The following is a 7,897-nucleotide window of genomic DNA, read 5'->3' on the forward strand; positions in this document are numbered from 1 at the left end:
ACGCATCGAAGGCGACCCACGGCTCCCCAGTGTTCCCTCCTGAAGGCGTTGTGAAAGCGAACAGCGGAGAAGAGAGGGAGAGCTCCTTATCGGCTGGATGTGAACGCGATCGATTTTCCTTCCTCGTAAATCCCATTTAGCCGTGCAACAAATGTGCACTTGATTGCAGCTGAAGGTTTTATCTTTGTAAATCTTCAGTAGCAGCAATAATGGGGTAGCGCAAGAGGGATCTGAATTACATAGGGCATAAGCTAATGGGCGGATGGAAATGAAATACATAGAGGTTCGGGGGCCATCACTTCTTACCTCAACTTTGCATATCATTATAATCAAACATGGATACCAATCAGGAGAGCTAAAAAAAAATCATATTCATTTTGCACTGCTCACACTATACACTTATAAAATTGAATCTCTTATATCATTATGTGAACGAAGCTTACAACGGTCAAAGGCCTTGCGTTCAAGAGAGGCCTATACAAAGTCTGGTCAAGTGACTTCCCTATCTTTTATCTTATATCTCATTTTCTTGTCCTATTACGGTTTGTTATAAGAGTATCATGCATTGCGTCTCGATGCCCTATATGATGCTAAAACTTTTCTTTAAGTCCACAAACGTATTTTGCTGAAATTCACCCTGGCAATCTCGAGTTTATTAAGTGTCTAGCATATCACCTCACGTTCCCAAAATCAGGTGTAAATTAAAATATTCTTATCTAGGTTCTCCTGTTTATGTGACTTTTTTATACATATGTGATGGGTTTGTCCACCATCACCGATGTCATTATTATAGTAAAACAAAAAAAGTAGGAAAAGGAAAAAAAAAGAAAAACAACCTCAGAGACTGAGAGGGAAAACACAATGGTATAGCACCTAGGCCTATGAAGATCTGAAACGATCTCAAGTCACATTAGAGATTCCTGAAGATGACAGGCCTAAGACCCTGTCCTCCAGCGCCGTATTTAAGACTCGACACCTCGGCGCCTTGTCCAGCTGCGAAGATGAATGAAGAGAGAGACATCTGTAGGTGAGAATTGCAAATAAAGGCTGATGAGGTGCGTCAAGCTACTCGGCGAGGGAGATGCCGGAAAGCAATTCCCCTTTTTTTATCATCGCGTCATAGCTTGTGGTCTGAAGTTTTCAAAGATTTTCCTCTTCTGATGTGATTGATTAATTTTGATACGAAAAAGATAAAAGAGAAGGTGGAACTTCCTCGTTCCTTGAGTCTGGAGCTCTCGAAGGTGCGCCCAACGTGAGTCGTTTGTCACCAAGACCTGTCGGAAACAAGAAAGCGTCAAAGCGTCGTCAGAAGTCACTGAATAATTCACGAGGAATTTCTCCCATCAGCGGCGTAGGAGGATTAACATTTCTAAGTCTCGTTTGTGGTGCTTTTGTGTGAACCGAGGCCGGGGTACTTCAACACGCCGCGTCGGACGCACGGCAGGCTGGCCCGAAGATAGCTGTTGTGTTTTGGTGGAGGTATTGGGATGAGAGTGTAAGAGATGTGTAGCAAAGCAGACGTGCTTACATATATGTGGGTAATATGCTGAAAATATGTATATTTGTCGCTGTTTTGTTTCAGAACTTTGTTTGTGTATATGTATATGTGTGTGTGTGTGTGTGTGTGTGTGTGTGTGTGTGTGTGTGTGTGTGTGTGTGTGTGTGTGTGTGTGTGTGTGTGTGTGTATATATGCATATACACATACATACATAATATATATATATATATATATATTTTATATATATATATATTATATATATATATTTAGTATATATATATAAATTATATATATATATATATATATACATATATATATATATATATATATATATATATTAATAAAAAAAAAAAAAAAAAATTAAAATTGAAAAAAAAAAATAAAAAACAAAAAAAAAAAAAACAAAAACCCCACCAAAACACAACACAACCCCACCCCCCCCCCAAACCCCCCCCACACAAACCCCAAAAACACAAAATTTAATATACCAAAAATTCTGAAACAAAAACAGCGACCCTTTTTGCATTTACCCCTATTGAAGCCGTGCGTACACTCTCTTAACTTCACCCCAAAATACCCCCACCAAAAAAACAAAAATTTTGGGGGCAACCCTGCCGTGCTCCAGGGCTTTGAATCCCCGGGCCGGGTTAACGCCCCCAAAAACCTTTAAAAATTTAATCCCCTACCGTGTTTCCCTCTTTATTCATCTTCGCGCGGCGCCTTTTTTCCCAAAGGTTTTTAAAAATACGGGGCCCCCTTGGAGGCCCAAAGGGGGTTTAACCCCTTTCATTTTTTCGATCTTAATTACTGAAAAAAATCTTTTTCAGACCAACCCCCCCCCCCAATTGGGGGTTTTTCCCCCCCCCCCTCCGGGGTGTTTTCATTTTTTTTTCCCTTTCCTCTTTTTTTGATTTAAGGGGGCCGGGTGTGGTTTTAAAACCCACACTTATGAAAATTTAAACCAAGTATTAACGAGACCTGGGGTAGGGTTTAATTTTTTTCACCTTGATTTTTTTTTTTTTCCCCTTTTTTTTTTTTTGACTTAATAAATAAATTTGGGAGGGGGAAAACCCAAAATACAAAAAAAAATTGGCCTAAAAGAAATTTTAAATTTTCATTTTTGGGAACGGGGGGAATGCTGACCAAAAATAACCAACCGGTAATTTTAGAAAAAAATTTGGGTTTTAAAAAAAATTTTTGAAATGGGATCAACCCTGCAGAACTTTTATACCCTTAAAAAAAATTTTTTTTTTTGGGGAAGGAGAGAAGGTTTTTGAACGAAGGGGCCTTGACCGTTGTAAGCTTCTTTTCACATAATGAAAAGAGATTAAAATTTTATAAGGTATAGTGTGAGCAGTGCAAAATGAATAGTTTTTTTTTTAGCTCTCCGTTTGGGGATCCTGTTTGATATAATGATATGCAAAGTTGAGGTGGAAGGAGGGCCCCCCGAACCTCTTGTTTTTCATTTCCACCCGCCCATTAGCTTATGCCCTAGTAATTCAATCCCTTTTCCCCCCCCCTCCCCCTTTATTGCTTCTGAAGATTTACAAAGAAAAAAACCTTCACTGAAATAAAGTGCATTTTGTTGCACGGCTAAAGGGATTTACGGGGAAGGGAAAAAATCGATCGCGTTCACACCCCAGCCGATAAGGAGCTCTCCCTCTCTTCTCCGCGTCGCTTTCACAACGCCTTCAGGAGGGAACACGGGGGCCGTGGTCCCTTCGATGCGTGCGGACGGGGGGCATTTGTGATAGGTTACGGGTACGGAGTGGTGTGTGTGTGTTTGTGGGTGGTGTGTTTTGGGTGTTGGTTGTGGTGTTGTTTTGTGTGTGTGGTGTGTGCACGTGTGTGTGTTTATATTGGGGTACAGGGGACAATGTATTCGTTTTTTTTTTTCTTTCTTAAAACATAAACGTTACTTACTTACCTTTGGGTCTAAATTTACTAGTTATTTCCACTTCACTTTTTTTTACAGAAACTTGTTCGTCTATTTTCAGGACAAAAAATTTTATGAAATACAAGCATATTTTTATGAAAAGGATACATCACACACACACAACACAACACAACACACACATACACACCAACACACACCACACACCCACACACCCCAAAACCACACACACACACCAAACACACCACGACGCACGCACCCCGCACGCACGCACGCACACACACACACCCCACACAAAACACACACACCACACAAACACACAAAAAAACACACAAGACACACACACCCCGCACACTTGCACCACCCTTTCCCTCGGCAGCTTTCCCGCAACCCTAAAATTCGAACCCGAAGGATCCGGAACTGACACGGGGTTGTCAGAGTTCGAACCCGCAAAGCTTCACTGAGGCTTCGGAACTGGCACACGGGGCCCGGGGAGCGAAGATGGATTCTGGAAAACCGCTTAGTCGCAATTCGGGGGTCTACCCAAAAGGGGGCCGAGCTCGGCTGTAACCGCGCAGATGATGGTTTTGGGATAGCGTTTCAATTTTATGGCCCCCAAAATTATTCTTTGAAAAAGACCTTCCCTTTAAGTAATTATTTCGCAAAAGCGTTCCCACGATAGTATATTGAATTTCTTACATGGGGGGGATTTTTAAAGCCGTCGTATAAAACCCTCCGCGCCCTATCCTTTTTTTTTCAAATCTTCTCCGTTTTCTCCTTGTTTTTTTTTCCTTGTCTTCTTCTTTATTTCGCCCTCTTTTTCCTTCATGTACGGGGTATTAAAAAACCTTCCCGACACGCGTAAAAAACACACCCACCCCACACACACACACAACACAACACACCACCCCAAAACAATACCACACACACACACACCACACACCAACACACACACACACAGATATATATATATATAATATAATATTATATTATAATAATATATTATATATTATTTGAAAATTTGAAAAGGATGTTATAAAAACAAGTAACTTAATTTTCTTATAGTTTTAAGTAAAATTAAGATAATTTGGAAAATAGACTAAGTTAGGGATAAAAATGTTACAGCAAAGAATGTTTTTTTCTAACGATGGTATTAGAATGCACAAAAAAATAAAAAAAATGTAGTGGTTCCATAAAAATGAGGAACAAAATGTTTTTAAAAAAATTGGGAAAAAAAGATTTTAACAAAAAATATTACACTAAAATGAGGAACAAAATTTAAGAATAATGGAAAAAATAAAAGAAGAATCATACTCAGGGCAGCAGTGATGGTAGTTTAAAAAGATAATTAAATTAGACAATTTTGATTTATGGAAGATAATGACGAGGATGATAATGACGTGGTAGTAAAAATAATACATTAACAATTAAAGCCTGATAAGATAAAGTTCATTATAATCATAATAAGGATTTGATACTAGCAAAGGGAAAAAACAGTGCCAATTATCACTTAAATTACTATTGGGCCCTTTAACCAAAGCTCCCTTATTTTTATTACGTTATTTTCGCCAAGTGATACCTTTTAATTTTAAATTTTCACTATCGTTTTTATAATTATCACTATCGTTGCTACTAATTATCACTTCGTTACTAATTATCACATCGTGTACTAATTTTCACTATCGTTTATTTAATATATTACAAAATTTCACATCATTTTATTTGTTTTTGCTTTCTGTATTTTTTTTTCATTTCATATTTTTTTGTGAGTGGTTTGATTTTCCGATAATGACTTTTATTCTGTATTTCGTTAAGGAATTTGGGATTAGTATTTGAATGTGGGAAAACAATTTTTTGCTGTTATATAATAATGAAAAAATAATGATAATAATAATAATTGATAATGATAAAAGATAAAAATAATAATTATTATTATTATTTTTAAAAATGATAAAAATTTATAATTTTAATAATAAAAGATAACAATGATAATAATTAAAAAATGATAAAATGATAAGATAATAATAATAATGATAATAATATAGTATTTTATAATTTCATTATCATTATTTTTTTATCATTTTTATTATTTTCATTATTTTCTTATAAAAATAATTATTCCCTTTTGTTATCATTGTTATTATTGTTATTTTTATTGATAAGATCATGATAATAAAATCTTATTTTTATCTTATTTCTACATCTTTTTATTGACATTATTATCATTATCATTTTTTATTGTTATTTTATTTATTACTATTTTTATATTATCATTATATTATTATTATTGTTTTTTATAATAATAATAATAAAAATAATAAAAATAATAATAATAATCATTTTTTTATTTTTTATTATCACTCTTTTATTTTTATTATTATTATTAATTATTATTTTATTTTTATTATTATTATTATTATTATTATTATTATTTTATTATTTTTGTTATTATTATTATATTTTTATTATTATTATTTAAATTTTCTTTATATTTTTATTTATTTATTTTTATTATTATATTATTATTTTTATTTTCTTTTCTATTATTTTTATTATTATTTTTATTATTTTTATTATTATTATTATTTTTTTATTATTAACATCACCTCCCCATACATCATCATCATCATCCTTTCACGCGTCGTGATATGAAATTCTCCTAAACTGGGCCGGGAATCCGGGTTTTGGGCTTTTTATTTTTGTTAAAAATGGATTGCGTTTCCCTTATTTTAGTGTTCAGGGGAAAAAAAAACTGAAGGAAATTTTTTTTTTTTTGTATTTTTTGTTTATAGTACGAATTATTGTTATTTGTTATTATTATCGTTTTTATTACTATTGTTATTATTATTATTATTTTTATTTATTATTTTATTATTTTTATTATTTTCATTATTATTATTTTTATCATTTTATTTTATTATCATTATTATTTTATTTTTGTTATTTTATATTATTTTTTTCTTTTTATCATTATCATCATAATCGTAGTGTAGAGATTTCTGCTATATTTTTATTGTAATTATTATTTTTATTATTATTTTTATTATTTTCTATTGAAGTTTTTGTTTATTATTTTTATTATTTTTATTATTATTTTTTTATTTTATTTTTTTTTTATATGATGAGTGATGATTATTATATTATTATTATTTTTATTTTTTATTTTTATTATTATTATTATATTATCTTGTTATTATTCATTATATTATATCATTTTTATTTTTATATATTTTTATTTTTACCCTTATTACTATTTTTATATCATTTTTATTTTTACATTTCATCATTATATTACATTATCATTATTTTTCATAATTACTGTTATTATTTACGTATTATTTTTATTAAATTATCATTTTCATTATTTTTATTATTATTACTATTATTATTATTTTTACTATTAATTATTATTGTTTTTTTATTACAATTTTATTTTTATTATTTTTTCTTTTAGTTCTTCTTCTTCTTCTTCTTCTTTTTCTTTTTATTATTATTATTTTTTTTTCATTATTATTATTATTTTATTATCGAGACAGACCCTTTGAGGGTGACATTAGAATCACAAATCAGCCCATTATCTTGCAAGTTTTTTTTAAAAGGGCAACGTGAAAATTTTGATAATGAGAAGGGTTTTGATAGTAATGAAATGAAATCATAACAATAAAGACAATGATGTGATGAGATGATGAAAATAATAATAAAAATAATAATCATAAGAAAAGAATAAGAATAAAAAAAGAATAAGAATAATAATAATAAAAATAAAAAATAATAAAAAATAAATAATTATTATTTTTTTATTATTTAATATTGATAATAAAATGATGTAATAATGTGATAATAAAACAAAAATAATAATAATAATCATAAATAATGATGATAATAATAGTGATAATAATAATGAGAATTATGATAATAATGATAATAATAATAATAAAATAATAATAATAATGAAAAATAATAATAATAATATAATAATAATAATAATAAAAAAATAAAATAATAAAAAATAATAATAAATAATAATAACAAAATAATAACAAAAATAAAGAAATGATTAAAGATAAAAATAATGAGAAATAATACAATTTTAAATTTTAATGATGATCTAATAAAAACAAACCCCCATTAAAATATCAAATAATAAGATAATAATAGTGATGATAATAGTAACAAGGGGAAAAAAAATAGTAAAATTATGGAAAAAAATAGTAATAACAAAATATATGTGATAAAAGATGATAAAGATAAAGATATTAACAAAATAAAAATTTGTGACAATAACAAAAATTAATGTAACGATGATGATAATAAGAGGATAAAGGGTGATGATGTGATGATGAAAATGATGGAAAAAAAAAAGGGGAATAAAAATAAAATTTTAATTTATAAAATTGGGGGTAAAAAAAAATTTAAAAAAAAATAACATTTATTTTAATCCTTTTATAATTAAAAATGATGGGAAAAAAGTTTTGGTAATAATTTTGTTTTTAATAGTAATAAT

This window comes from Penaeus monodon, chromosome 17, assembly GCF_015228065.2.
Source record: "Penaeus monodon isolate SGIC_2016 chromosome 17, NSTDA_Pmon_1, whole genome shotgun sequence".
NCBI lineage: Eukaryota > Metazoa > Arthropoda > Malacostraca > Decapoda > Penaeidae > Penaeus > Penaeus monodon.